Genomic DNA, 15,757 nt, shown 5'->3' with positions numbered 1-15,757 from the left:
TAATTTCTACAAGGGACGCTTCGATATGACCGCAAGTGCTGACCACAGGACGCAGTGAGAATATGGTGAACTATGACCCTAGAGCAAATGTAGTAGCAGATTTCCTAGGGTAATTTCTTAAATTTCCTCTTGGTAAAAGCAGAATTCCAGCGTGCGTGTTTGCGCAGTGGCTAAGATACCACATGGGATTTCCACATCCCACAGTGGAAAAGCCTGTTTGAGTCCTGACACCTCTGCTTCCAATCCACCTTCCTGTTAAAGCATACTCTGGGAGGCAGCAGGTGATGGTTCATGTACTTGGGTGTCTGCCAGCCATATGGGAGACCTCAGTTTTTTTTTTTTTAAAGATTATTTATTTGGGACCAGTATTGTGATGTAGCTGGTAAAGCCGCTGCCTGTGACTCTGGCATCCCACGTGGATGCTGGTTTGTGTCCTGCCTGCTCAGCTTCTAGTCCCGCTCCCAGCTAATGGTCTGGGAAAAGCAGCTGAAGATGGTGCACATGCTTGGGCCCCTGCCACCACGTGGGAGACCCAGATAAACCTTCTAGCTCCTGGCTTTGGCCTGGCTCAGCCTTGGCTGTTGTAGCCCCTTGGGGAGTGAACCAGAAGACGGATGATCTCTCTCTCTCTCTCTCTCTCTCTCTGTCTCTCCCTCTCTCTCTGTCATGCTGCCTTTCCAATAAATAAATAAATAAATCTTTTTTGAAAAAATGTATGCTTTCAAAAGGCAGCATGACAGAGAGAATGTGAGACAAAGAGATCTTCCAACTGATGGTTCAGCCGTGGCAACTTCAGGTTAGGCTAGGAGCTTCCTCTGGGTCTCCCACATGGATAGCAAGGACTCAAGCTTTTGACCCATTGTCCTCTGTTTTCTCAAGGGCATTAGCAAGAATGCTGGAAAGGAAGCTGAACAACCAGGACTCGAACTGGCACTCCAATGTAAGACACCAGTCGTACAAGCGGCAGCTTACTTACCCTGCTGTACCACATCAGCCCCAGGATGCCCAAATTAAGTTCTGGGCTGGTTTTGGCCTATCCCAGCCCTGGCTGTTGCAGGCATTTAAGGAGTAAATAGGCAGATGAAAGATCTCTTTGTCTCTGTTTCTGTCTCTGTATGTCAAATGAAATGGAAAAAAAAAAAAAAAAAAAACAACAACAGTAGAAAACCCTGATGCAACCCAAAAATATAAGTGAGTCTTCAAGTATAGTATGGTCATATATACTGATCTGACAGTCCTAATCTATCAAAGATTAATGAATAAACCTTGTCTACCTTACCTAATCCTAATCAATTTTCCTACCTGAGTTTTTGAGAAGGGTTGAAAAATGGAATTTTTCAAGGTGTAGTCCTTGTCTAGGGCTTGTGGAGTAAGATATCATATTATTGAACCAAGACCCTATAATTTAGAGATCAAAAGAGCCGCTGACGAGGTTACAATTTTTATTGAGAAGCGAAAGGCTATATTAGGACTTTTATTTGGATGAATAGCTATGCTGGTCCCATACGGAGGGAAATTCAAAGATTGCCAAAGAGGCAGTTTTATGTCCACTGCACCATATAAATGAAAAATTAGGATTCCAAAGTCCTATACAATGGCAGATATAATTTTGGCTTGAAAAAAATGTCAAAGCAGCTGCACTGACAGAAAACAGATGGCACACTTTAAACGGGTGGCTGAACAGAGTGGAATGGAGGGACCATTAAGCAGGTATGTGAAAGGTTAAGGTAAGCCGACAGGGCTCAGTGTGGGCCCCCAGGCTGGCAACAGCAGGAACCAGTTACCTTTCTGAAGGAGGAGGAGGAAGGAATCAGCAGAGCTGTGGCTGAAAGCAAACCATGTGACAGGATGTGTGGCATCCCAGGACGAAATGCAGGCCCTGGCAAATTGCAGCCTGTTCTCCCTCCTTTCTTACCTTTTATTTATTTGTATTTTAATTTTTTAATGAGTAGTATGAAAAAAAAATCCCAAACCACAGCTTCTAGAAGAACCACTTGCTCTTGCCAGTCTTGTACCTCTCTCTTTTTTATTTATTGAATATAACTTTTAAAAATACAAATGACATTTATAGCGTAAGGCTACATGGTTGAATAATCGGCAAATTAAAGAAAAAATCAAAGAAAGATTTGAAAAGCAAAGCATGTTTCCTGTTAAGAGATTGCATTCTTTCCTTTCTAAAAATGGGTAATAAAAGACATTGAAATGCCTGAACAAAAGGTTCCTGAAATTCCTAGAAAAGAAAGAATTAAATTTCCATAGCAGTAATTGATTTCAGACTAACACAGCAAGCCAAAAATTAATCTGTTGGTAGCCAGAAGATGTAACTGCTCATTTTTAGAGAAATTTATTACATTTTAAATAGTACAGCATTCTAAAAAAGTTTACTCACTAGATATAGTTTAATTCTTACAAATCTCCTTTTGAAAATGTAATTTGTATATGGTGCAACTTCAGAAGTTTGAATTTAAAATGAAATCTGAAGGCAATAGCCAGGGAAATTACATCAGAGTGCTTTGTCAAATATCTGTGCAAATAAGTACATGCTTCTAAGATACAGTAGGAAAAAGGTGATTCTAAATATATTCAAGTAAATTCAGAAAAATACATTACAATTTGATCATGCTAAAATATAACTTACAATGATTAGTTTGCCTTTAAGATGGTTAATGATGCTTTTTAAACCAATGAAATCAAGGAAGCTAAGTTTTGCAGTATTTGCTCAGTTTTTCATACTTAACATTAGTTCATCTCATGATAAGCAAATAAAATTGGAAAAAGTCAAAGACCTGATCCTTCTCTTTATGCTTATTATTTTCTTACTCGGTCATACTAAATGCAAACAAATAAATACCTCTCTTTGAACATGACCTTGGCCACTTGCCAGGTCTTGCATTTAAGAGCAGAATCTCTGAAGACATGCTTTTGGACCACAGTTTTGTCCAAGGGAATAGCCACAGAGTACCTGGAGGGCATGATGTGGTGGAATGGGAAGGCCATGCCAAGACGGTCGCTGGCAACGGAGCCTGCCTGGCAATAGGCTGTGATTGGATGGCTTTGGAAACTGCCTGGCAACAGGCTGTGATTGGTTAGGGCATAAACCACCCCTTGACTGGATTGGCTGCCTGGGCTATATAAGCTGCTGTACCAACTGAAATAAATGAGTCTGCAGGCTGCTCGCCTCTGTCCCACTTTCACCCGGTCCCTGGGGTCTCCATGCCTCTTGCACCCACCGCACTCCTCCTCTCAGAACGAATCCACAGCAACAGCATGAGATGATTGTACTTACAAACTTTCACAAAAGACTTGATCTTTGACCTCTTGGTGATTTTATTCTTACTCATGGCAGCTGTCACTTTGTAGAGATAGTCAATCTCAGCTATCAGAGTATGGCTATAGGGACTATCTGAGGTGACAGCTTTGCATCCTCTCTGGCTGGACCCAGCACTGCTTTCTCGTGCTTCATGAACTTGTCCATTTCTGCAGAAAACACAGAGAAAGAGCCACTCAGAAATCTGTAAAACTAGACCTTGGTGCCAGGTCCTGCTTGCAGGCCAGTTTGCGGGCCCAAAACTTGAGACTGTGCTCACTGCCGTCCTGGCCCAAGCCCCTCTCAGGCCCTGCTTGGCAGGACAGGATCCCTCACAAAGATGTTGGAGACCAAGGAAGGAAACAGCGGGCCCTGCTCTGCAACTCGACCCCTAGGCCAGGGATGGCAGCAGATTGGAAAGCCCTGCCTAAGCTTCTACTTACTGATGCTCTTCCTACCTTTTGATTTCCTGCCATTTCTCCCACTGGCTGAACCCAGCTGGAAGTTTGAGAGCAAGGGTTGATTCAGTACAGAAAGGACAACCTCCCACAACACAGACTAGGAAGCAGAAGGGGGAAGAGGGGATTTTCTGAAAGGGAATATGGAAAATATGCAGTGTAGCAGTTACTCTAACATCTTTCTGTGGCCAGAGAAAACTATTACTACTTATGTTATGCCCTGTGGGGTTGCTGAATTGCAAAATAATGCTGGGCATTTTTCCTAGCCGTTAAGATGCCTACATTCCATATTGGGGTGCCTGGATTTGCACTCCTGACTTCAAGAGTCCACTCCTGACTCCACTTACCACTAATGAGACCCTGGGAATTGGCAGTGATGGCTTAACTGATTGGGTTCCTGCCACCAATGTGAGAGACCTGAATTGAGTTCCAGGCTCTTGGCTTTGACCTGGCCTACTACCAGCTGTTGTAGGTATTTGGGGAGTGAACCAGCTATTGGGAGCTCTCACTCCTCTCTCTTTTAAATAAATCCATAAAAATTAAATATTTTAAGTTGAAAAACTACCTCTTACCCTCCATATACTCTAATTACAGGGGGTTATTTCATGAAACAATTACATTTTGGATGGCAGCTGTCAAGAGTAATTATTTTAGCTAAAGAATGCAGGACAGTTATCTCTTGAGGCTAATCAGATAATGCTAACAAAGCTGTATTTAAGCAAAATTAAGTTTTTGTCTGTTATTGCATCGAGAATGTTTGGAATGCTCTGAATTGGCCTGTGTAAATTTCACACTGGGGGGGTTTTCAGCAGAGTCACTAAGAAGAAGCCAGATTTCCATGAGGGCATCAGGAACCAAGGCATGGAAGACCCAGGTGAATTCTGACTTTGAGACCCTTAGCATACACGTTAAGAAATCTGAGAAAAGAGAAGACAAACAGATTTGAAAAACAGCCTGAAATCAAAAGACCAGGGGCAAATGCTGCAAACCACAACCATGTATTTTGTCATGGAGCTGTTTCTTACTATTGGCCCGAGACTGAGGCCAGGGGTATTAGTCAGTGGAAGTCCCTCCATATGGAAACAGGAGGCCTGGCACAGTGATAGCTCTAATCTAAGAGCTGAGTCTGTCTTTGACATGAATAGTTTATGTAACTAAGTTTAGGGGATGGATTGTAGTCTGGAACTTGATATCTACTGGTCTTTTCTATAATTTGCTTTTTAAATTTTTATTTATTACTGCACTGCTTGCTAGTGTGTTGCCTAGGTAACCACAGAGCAAATGCTTTTAGCTGTAAGGCAGTGATGTATATCTTTGGCAGTCTGTAGGGTTTCCCCAGGGTGGGTTGATAAATTATCTTGATCTTTGGGTTATTTCTCAGTTGATAGTGTTGTGATAATTTAGCAAAGCATTCCACGACCTTTTGAATATTTGTATATGTCTGTTAGCTCTTTGTCAAGTCAGACTAGCCTGTTTTTGGAAATTTTTCTTATTTTGGTACCTGTCTCCTTTTTAGAAGAAAATTGTGAAGGTGGGTATTTGGCTCAGCTGGTAAGACTCAGCTTGGGATGCCTGCATTCCTCACTTAGAATCCCTAGCTTCAAGTCCTGACTCTGCTCCTCATTCCAGGTAATGTGTAGGCTTGGAGGCAGCAGGTGACACCTCAAGTACTTGGGTCATTTCCACTCAGATGGGAGAGCCAGAGTGAGGTTCAGGCTCCTGACTTTGACCTGACCCTGCTCTGGTTGTTGTGGGTGTTTTGGGAGTAAATCAGCAGATGGAAGATTTTTCTTTGTCTCTGTGTCTCTACCTTTTAATTCAATACATAAATTCTTCTTAAAAAAAGAAAAAAATTGCAAATGACTGTTTTTGATTTGGGCAAAAGAGATGTCTGGATATTCTTTTAATGGAATCCTGGAGCCTCTAATGACTCCTGGTTCTATATAAAGATTTGTCTTTGTCTTAAAACTCTGTACAGAAAGAAATTGACTTATCTTTTCATTATTTTAAAAACCTTTTATAAAGATTTATTTGAAAGATAGAGTGGCAGAGAGAGAGAGAGAGAGAGAGAGAGAGAGAATGTTCAATCTTCTATATGCTGCTTTACTTCTGAAAGGGCCACAACAGTCAGATCCAGGGCAGACTGAAGTCAGGAGGCAGGAACTTCATCCAAGTCTCCAGCATGGATAGCAGGGGCCCAAGCTCTGGCCATAATCCATGGCCTTCCCAGGTGCATTAGCAAGAAGCCAAATCAGAAGCAGAACAGTGGGAGTAGAACTGGCACTCTCTTCTAGAGATGTTGGCATCGCAATTGGCAGCTTAACCTTTTGTGCTACAACACTAACGCCAGCTTGTATCTTTAAAGTATTCCTATTGATAAAACTACATCAGTAAAATCATCTCCAGCAGAATGCAGCTATTATCCTGTGGATATAAAGTGCACTTGCTGGTTTTGCATCCACTTGTAAATTCATTTTAGCATTCTTTGCCTGACTATAACCATGAAGCATCATGAAGTCTCTCTTTCTTTTAAATCTTCTTATTTTAGAATACACTCAGGCTTGTAGAAAAGTTGCAATATCATACGCAGACTTGCCATTTGCCCTACATATCATCCTTATTTTTTTAAGATTTATTTATTTAATTGAAAGTCAGAGCTACACAGAGAGAGGAGAGGCAGAAAGAGAGAGAGGTCTTCCATCTGCTAGGTCACTCCCAAATTGGCCACAATGGCCGGAGCTATGCTGATCCTAAGCCAGGAGCCAGGAGCCTCTTCCAGGTCTCCCATGCGGGTGCAGAGACCCAAGGACTTGGGCCATCCTCTACTGTTTCCCAGGCCATAGCAGAGAGCTGGATAGGAAGTGGAGCAGCTGGGTCTCGAACTGGTGCCCGTAGGGGATGCTGGCACTTCAGGCCAGGGTGTTAACCCACTGCACCACAAGCCAACCTCCCCTACTTGTTAATAACTCAAATTACTATGGTATCTTTGTCACAACTATGGGACCAAAACTGTAAAACTAACTCCCTTCTTTTGTTCAGCTTTTGGATCCTGTCCAAGTTGCCACATTATATTTTGTCAGGGCACATGGTGGGATTAACCTTGACTACCTGGAGAAGGTGGAGCTTCCCTCCCCCTCATTCTTTTTTTTTTTTTTTTTTAAAGATTTATCTTTTTTATTTGAAAGGCAGAGTTACAGAGAGAGAGCGAGAGCGAGAGAGAGAGAGAGAGGGAGGGAGGGAGAGTGAGATCCTCTATCTGCTGGTTCACTCCCCAAATGGCTGCAATGGCCAGAGTTGGGCCAGACCAAAGTCAGGAGCCAGGAGTTTCTTCCAGGTCTCCCACATGGGTGTAGGGTCCAAGCACTTGGGCCATCCTCCGCTGCTTTCCCAGGCGCATTAGCAGGGAGCTGGATCAGAAGTGGAGCAGTTGAGACTTGAACGGGAACCCATATGGGATGGTGGCACTGATGCACCATAGAGCTGACCCCTTCCCTTCCTTTCTCTTTTATAGTGCTATGCTGTATTATATGCTATATATATTATATATATGCTATATATGCCTTTAGGGTCTCTGCAATTCGCTGCAGGTTTGACTTCCAGTTCCAATTGTTTCCTTCCTCCAGGTGGTAATCAAAAGTCTAGTATTCTAAGCACTGTGTTTAGCCACACTCTGCTGGGTGTGAAGCTGATTAAAGTAATTCCCATTAACTTGTGAGTGAAACTTATCCTTCTTAAAAGGTAAATTTGCATTTTAATAGCAGTCCTTTAACACAAATTAATCTCTAATTGGTAGGAAGTGTGAGTTCCTTTTTGCAGGAAGAAGGAGGCAAAATTATCCTTTAGTTCTCTGCAAGAGTTGCTGCGACTCTCAAAACCTCTACTCTCAGCTCCCAGGCAGCCCTTAGCAAGATGCCATGTTGGAGCTAGTGCTGTGGTGTCCCAGGTTAAGACATGGCTTGTGATGCCAGCATCCCATATGGGCAACGATTTGTGGGGAGTGAACCAGTGGATCAAGACCTATTGTTCTTGGGGCTGGCGCTGTGGCATAGTGGGTTAAGCTCCTGGCTCCTGGCCATTTGGGGAGTGAACCAGCAGATGGAAGATATTTCGCTAGCTTGCTTTCTTTCTCTCCCTGCTCTCTCTCTGTGACCACCTTTCAAATACATACATACACACATACATACATACATATTTTTAAAAGATGTTTCTCCATCTCTCTGTGTCACTCTGCCTTTCAAATAACTAAATAAATCTCTTTGTTTTAAGATATAGTTAGCTTCTCTTCTTGCAGTGATCACTCCGGAAAGCATTTTAGGTTGAAGTCAGTGGACACGTTTCAGTCACCTTCCTGAACACTTCTGCACACCCTAGGTGTAGAAACAGGAGACTCGGTGTTCCTTTTGTCTTTCAGGTGGTCCTGCAGTTTTCTTCACAGGTCCACTTCCCCTGCTTGCCTGAGAACAGTTTTCCAGCCTTCATCTTGGTTGACCAGTGTTGGCACACTAGCCTCAGGCTACCCGTTCCTTGCATGGCTTTATTGTTCTTTTTTTTTTTTAAGATTTATTTAAATATTTGAAAGGGAGAGTTACAGAGAGGCAGAAGCAGAATGGCAGAGTGTCGCTCCCCCTCTTCATGGAGGAACGACACTAAACCCTGCCTAGGCTTCATATCCGAGTCACGGCACCATTATGTCGTTCCCCGTCTTCGTGGAGGAACGACACAGGACCCTGCACTGTTCTTTCGTCTGCTCGGCCCTCCCCGGGTTTGCTGCTGGTTCTTCCCGGGTTGGCTATCGTCCCTTCCACCTCCGTGGAAGGGCGGTTCCCCCTGGCCACTTTCCCCACTTCCGCGGGGGAGTGGCACACCGCCGGCAGGCTCTCTCGGGGGCTGCTCAGATGTTCCTCAGGTGTTCCTGGTGCATGTTGTCTCTCTCCTCCTTTATAGTCCTCTTCCACCAATCCCAACTCTGCTACCCACACGCCGAGTACGCTGCTCTCCTCCAATCAGGAGCAGGTCCCACAGTTTATTGGTTGAACTGGAGGCAGCTGTGTAGAGCTGTTTCCTCAGCGCCATATTGTGGGAGAGCAGATGCATAGAATAAGTCATAATTCCAGTAGCTTAGTCTAGTCCGAGTTGCTCCCAGTTGCTCCCCACAGATCCCCCTTTCTTTTTATTTTTGGCGTTGATACGCGCCTGTCTTCGGTGCCCAGTGGCACACACTCTGCTCTGCTTGCTAGAGTTGCCCACAGGTGCTTACAAGCCCTACCAATCAGGCAAACCGAATCCGGGTCCTCTCTTCGCCATGTTGTGAGGAGGTTTTTAGGCGCTGATGCGTGCCTGTGTTCGGTGCCCTGCAGCGCATGCTCTGCTCTGCTAGAACTGCCTGCAGGTGCTTACAAGCCCTACCAATCAGGCAAACTGAATCCGAGCCTTCTCATTGCCGTATTGTGGGGAGACTTATTGGTGTTGATAACGTGCCTGTCTTCGGTGACCTGCAGCCGCCCACAGGTGCTTATCGTCTTACTAATCAGGCAGACCGAATCCAAGCTCTCTCATTGCCGTTGTTTTGGGGAGGCCTTATTTTTCTGTTATTTCTCTATCTCCAGGCATTCCTATTTCTCCTATTTTACTTCTATCTACCAGCATTCCTATTTCTCTCATTTTATTTCTAAACTTCTGTTTCTCTTATCCCCGCGGCTTCCCGGCGCCTGCCCCGAGGCTGCTTCTCGGCGCCTTCCCAGCTCTGAGCCGCTTCAGCCTGCGCTTCTCTCATCTGTGCGGCTTCCCGGCTTCGCGCGCGCACTCCGCGGTCTCCGCGCCCCTTCGCGCCCGCACCACGGCCTCGCACTAGCCCCACGTTCCCTATCTATTCACGCCCCGTGCGCTCTCTCTGCACGTGGCGGCTTCCGCGAATCACACAGCATAGCTTACGTTTCTGCCACCGGTATTCAATCTAAGTTCCCCGGGCTAACCTGGCGAATTCAACCTAGCTTACGCATCTCCGCCTTATGGTTTGGCTTCCCGTCTTTTGCTCCCCGGGCTAATCTGACGGATTCCAACCTGGCGGCCCACATCTCTGCCTCTGGTTCCAGATTTTCGCCCCTTGTTCCCCGGGCTGACTTGAAGAATCCCAAGATAGCTTACGTCTCCACTTCAGCCTGCCCCCGTGGCTTCATCCTCCCTAACATTTTTCTCTACCCGGTATGTTTCCTAACTTTTCTTCCAACAATATTCCCCTCTCATTTCTCCTGGCTTCTCCCCACAGTCCGTATCTGAGCAAGTTTCTTCTAGGTTTCACTTTCACTTTCAACCTGCAGTCCGTATCTGAGTCTAAGTTTCTTCTTGCTTTCACTTTAAATCCTAGCTTTCAATCCTAACTTCTTTCCCACAGTCCGTATCCGAGTCTATGCCTAGGCTTTCGATAGCTTCTTCTGGCACCTTTTCCGTCCGGCTTTCCCTAGGCTCTTTGCTAGTCTCTCTCTCCAGTATTTTCCCACTTCCTCCCGTTTCTTCCCACCTAGGTTTCCCTATCCGAGTCACGGCACCATTATGTCGCTCCCCGTCTTCGTGGAGGAACGACACAGGACCCTGCGCTGTTCTTTCGTCTGCTCGGCCCTCCCCGGGTTTGCTGCTGGTTCTTCCCGGGTTGGCTACCGACCCTTCCACCTCCATGGAAGGGCGGTTCCCCCTAGCCACTTTCCCCACTTCCGCGGGGGAGCGGCACACCGCCGGCCGGCTCTCTTGGGGGCTGCACAGGTGTTCCTTCAGATAGATGTTCCTCTTAGATGTTCCTGGTGCATGTTGTCTCTCTCCTCCTTTATAGTCCTCTTCCACCAATCCCAACTCTGCTACCCACACGCCGAGTACGCTGCTCTCCTCCAATCAGGAGCAAGATCAGCTCCTGCAGCTCAGTCAATCAAATTGGCAAGAGGCAGCTGCGTAGAAGTTGTTACTCCCTTCTCAGCGCCATATTGTGGGAGAGCAGATGCATAGAATAAGTCTTAATTCCAGTAACTTAGTCTAGTCCGAGTTGCTCCCCACAGCAGAGGTCCATCCACTGGTTCACTCCTTAGATGGCCACAATGGTTGGAGCTGCGCTGATCCAAGTTCAGGAGACAGGAGCTTCTTCCACGTCTCCCACACGGGTGCAGGGGCCCAAAGACTTGGGCCATTTTCTACTGCTTTCCAAGGCCATAGCAGAGGGCTGGATCGAAATGGAGCAGCCAGGACTCAAACCAGCACCTATATGGGATGCTGGCACTGTAGACAGCAGGTTTACCTATTATGCCACAGCATTGTCCCCCCCCCCCTCTCATAGCTTTAGTTACTATTCATTAATTTACTGGATACATAGTTATTTGGCACCGATCATGCGCCAAATATGGTTCTCCACGATGTGGCTATAGCAGGGAACAAAACTATGAAAACTGTGCCTCATAAAGCTCATTATATAGAGTGGGAAAGACAAATGAGTAAATAAATATGTAATATAAGGTCTGGCAGTGACAGGGCTACGAAGAGAAAGGTGTCTAAAAGAGTGGTTTTCAACAGGTGTATCTCTTGTGGAAATGACAGTTGAGCAGATTCTGAATGAAGACAGAGATCCAATTGCTTAGAAGACTCAAATTTCTCAACTTGATATCCTTATATCCAAATACGTATTGAAAACCCACTTGGATGTCCCTCAGGAACTTGAAGCTTAACATGTCCAAGACTGAAATCATTACCTTTACCTTTACCTTCCTTCCTTCCCTCCCTCTTGCTCTTCCTTCCTTCCCTTTCTTCCCGCCTCTGTTTATATAGAAAGCGGAAAAAAAACCCTTACATTTAGTTTTTCCTCCTATGAATCTGCTCACAATATGGATCACTTCTGACACCAGATGTGTGGGGCTTTCCCCCACACACCAGCAAGTAAGTGATCAATTTTGCATCAGTGACACCAGCTGGGGGTTCTCCAGTTCAATTGTGACACTATCTTCCTGGAGGTAGCATCAGATCCCACAGGTTGGAGGTTCAATCCCCAGAACTGCCCTCACTTCAGACTCAGTGGCAACTTGGAGATTCTAGAACTTCTGACCAAGTAGCTACTGATTGGGGTTCCTGCCACCCTCTCTTAGATTTGATTAATTTTCTTGAACAGCTCACAGAGCCCAGGGAAACACATATTATAAAGCATATTTCAAAGGATACAGACCAAAAGATGGATGGGGCAAGGCCTATGGGAAGGGGTGAGAGCTTCCACACATCTCTGGGTGCACCACACTCTGGGCCTCTCCATGTGTTCCGCTCCCTAGAAGCTCTCCCAGCCCCACCCTTCTGAGTATTCATGGCGTCCTCATTGCGTAGGCCTGATTACTAGCAGACGGGGTGGGGGGGACAGGGGCACCCAGCAAAGCCTATTCATTCAGATCTTTCACCACTCCTGGCTATGCAGCAGGACCCTGCAGGAATGAGGACAATCTTAGGATCCACTGTCAGACAAGGTAGGTCTCGGGTTTTCTTTAAGATCAACTCCAAGACAGAAAGGCAGGGAAAGATTAGAGTTTCCTTGACCTGCCTCAGGCAAAAGAGATTCTAGTTTCTGTGCCTGCCTTGGGGAGGGAGATATGAGCTAGGAACTATGGACGAAAACCTCCCTATCTATATAGATATCTAGATACAGACAGATATAGACATCACACTTGCCTCTTTTGCAGCTAGGATGCAGGTACGTCACTTAGACACACTTGTGTAGACTAAATTTGGAAGTGAGCAATGTGAAGAACAAGCTCTTTATGAGACAAACTGTCACTTGCTGGCAGAGCTTTCGGGCACAGAGGGTTCAAGCCTTGATGCAGAAAGAGTATTGATGGCAGTAGAGCAGCAGTAACATCAAGTCGCTGGTCTATTGGGCTCAGTGGCAGCAACAGCAGCAGCTGGCATCATTTACTGAAACAGGGACACAGTTTGGGGCATTATTCTTGGCACCTTGGCATTAAATGTTTCTCCAGCAAGCCCAATAAGTCTGTGAGCTACTTAAGATTTATTTTTCTAAGCCGGCGCCGTGGCTCAATAGGCTAATCCTCCACCTTGCGGCGCCGGCACACCGGGTTCTAGTCCCGGTTGGGGCACCGGATTCTGTCCCAGTTGCCCCTCTTCCAGGCCAGCTCTCTGCTATGGCCAGGGAGTGCAGTGGAGGATGGCCCAGGTGCTTGGGCCCTGCACCCCATGGGAGACCAGGAAAAGCACCTGGCTCCTGGCTCCTGCCAGGATCAGCGCGGTGTGCCGGCTGCAGCGGCGGCCATTGGAGGGTGAACCAGCGGCAAAGGAAGACCTTTCTCTCTCTGTCTCTCTCTCTCACTGTCCACTCTGCCTGTCAAAAAAAAAAAAAAAAAAAAAAAAAAAAAAAAAGATTTATTTTTCTTTAAAGATGTATTTATTGGGGCTGGCACTGTAGTGAAGTAGATTAAGTCTCTGCCTGTGGTGCCGGCATAGCATTTGAGCGCCGGTTTGAGTCCCAGCTGCTCCACTTCCAATCCAGCTCCCTGCTAATGGCCGGTGAAAGCAGTAGAAAATGGTCGAAGTGCTTGGATCTCTGCACCCATTTGGGAGACTTGGAAGAAGCTCCAGGCTCCTGGCTTTGGATCAGCCCAGCTCCAGCCCTTGTATCCATTTGGAGAGTGTAAAAGCAGATGGAAGACCTCTCTCTCTCTCTCTCTCTCTCTCTGTTTCTTCTTCTCTCTCTCTGTAACTCTGTCTCTCAAATAAATAATCTTTTAAAAAAAATGTATTTATTTATTTGAAAGTCTCCAGGTCTCCTAACTGGGTGCAGGGACCCTAGAACTTGGACTGTTTTCCACTGCTTTCCCACACACATTAGCAAGTGGAGTAGCCGGAACTCGAATCAGTGCCCATATGGGATGCCATGTTATAGGCTTTGGCTTTACCCGCTGTGCCACAACACTTGGCTCCTGCTTAAGATTTTTTTAAATAAATCAGTGTTTGGTTATTTAACCAAAAACCAGCCAGAATGAAATCTACTGTTTAGAACAAAGAACACTAGTTTAAACAGAAATCATCCTCAATCTTCCTCCTCCCTCCACTCTTCAGCGAACATAATTTATGACTTTTTTGTAAGGAAAAGTTTTGCCCATTTATTTGAAAGGCAGAGTGATGCAGAGAGAGAGAGACAGAGAGAGACAGAGAGAGACAGAGAGAGAAAGAGAGAGAGAGAGAGAGAGGTCTTCCATCAGCTGAGTCACTCCCCAAATGCCCCAAACAATAGGCAGGTCTGGGCCAAGAACTCCATCCAGGTTTCCCACGTGGGTGGCAGGGGCCTGAATACTCAGGCCATCTTGTGCTACTGTCCCAGGTGTATCAGTAGGGAGCTGGATCAGAAGCAGAGCAGCTGGAACTCGAACTGATACTTTCATTTTGGGATGCTGGCATCACAAGTTGCGGCTTAGCCCACCACGCACAACTCCAGCCACTAAAGGCTCTCATTCTGTCCCCACTTCCACTTTCTCAGTTGAGGCCTCATCATCTATTACCCAGATTACTACACCATTGTCCTATTTGACCCCTCACTTGTCAATTACTGTAGCCTAAGTGATCTTTCTAAGATGCAAATCTGATCCTATCTTTCCGTGACTTAAGACAGACACTTCAGGAACTCCCTGATGCCCTTGGGATAAACCCCAGGATCCATAGGTCTTGAGATCTGGTTCTGGCTGATCTTCCCAGCCCATTTTCACCAGCCTGCTTCTCACATCTATTTTTCATACTTTTTTGTGTGTGCTTGTGCTGGACTAGCAACTGATACGCCAAACTTACTAAATCAGAATCAGCATTTTAACAAGAATTATTAGGTGATTCCTTTGAATACTGAAGTGCAGGTAAAACTATCTTTTTTAAAACATTTCTTTTGTTAAAAAAGATTTATTTGTTTATTTCAAAGGCAGAGTTACAGAGAGAGAGAAAGAAATTGACTTTCCATCTACTGGTTCACTTCCCAAATGGCCGCAGTGGCTGGAGCCAGGCTGATCTGAAGCCAGGAGTCTTCTGGATTTCTATAGGGTCTTCCACAAGGGTGCAGGGGCCCAAGCACTTGGGCCATCTTCTACTGCTTTCTCAGGCACATTAGCAGGGAGCTGGATCAGAAGTGGAGTAGCTGGGATTTGAACTGACACCCATATGGCGGTGGCTTTACCCACTATCCCACAGTGTTGGCCATGGATAAAGCTACCGTATAGCACTGTGCTCCTGCTTAGGCTTTTACATGGGCTTCTTTCTCAATTGAGCTATCCTGCCTGGCCCCATTCTGTGTGACTTAGCCAGACTGTCCCTCACTAAGGAAAACTTGTTTCACTGGTGAGGGCTGGGTTGTGGGGGTGGGCATCTGCCTGTTATCAGAAACGTGACACTTACTCCTTTGTACTATAATTACCTTCTGGCTTCTTTTTCTTTCCTACTAAGTCAGAGTTTTCTATCCTGGTTGTACTTTAGAGTTAATCTGAGAACTTTTGAAAAATACCAATTCCTGGGTCCTGCACTGGAGAGTTCATTTTTAATTGGCTTGGGTAAGGCCTAAATACTGGAATTTTTAAAAAAATATCCCAGATGATTATAAGGTGGAGCCAAATTTGGAACCACTGTATCAGGCTTTAGGTTCTGTAAGGTTAGAACCTGTGTCTCCCTCACTATTGCACCTGCAGAGGCTGCCTCTGTGCCAGGCACACACACAACACTAGGAAATAATTGCTACCCCAGGTCTCTTGGGGTGATGGAGTCTGGGACTCAGGTGTGCACTGCCCTTCCCATCCTACCTTTCACCCTTGCTCTTCTCATATGTCCACAGCTGGGCAGCCTATTCAGCTCAGCACAACAAAGAGCCATTTTGTGAAGAAAGACCTAGGCCTGGCATTGGAAACACATTTCTAACCACTGCTGTTTTCTGTTCCTGAGCCAGTTGGATACTGATATAACAAAGCAGGTTTACATAATTGGATGCTAA

The sequence above is a fragment of the Oryctolagus cuniculus genome, chromosome 12, assembly GCF_051225735.1.
Source record: "Oryctolagus cuniculus isolate XC-2025 breed Fujian yellow rabbit chromosome 12, ASM5122573v1, whole genome shotgun sequence".
NCBI classification, from domain to species: domain Eukaryota; kingdom Metazoa; phylum Chordata; class Mammalia; order Lagomorpha; family Leporidae; genus Oryctolagus; species Oryctolagus cuniculus.
The sequence above is the reverse complement of the archived record's forward strand: the minus strand, read 5'-3'. Positions refer to the sequence as shown.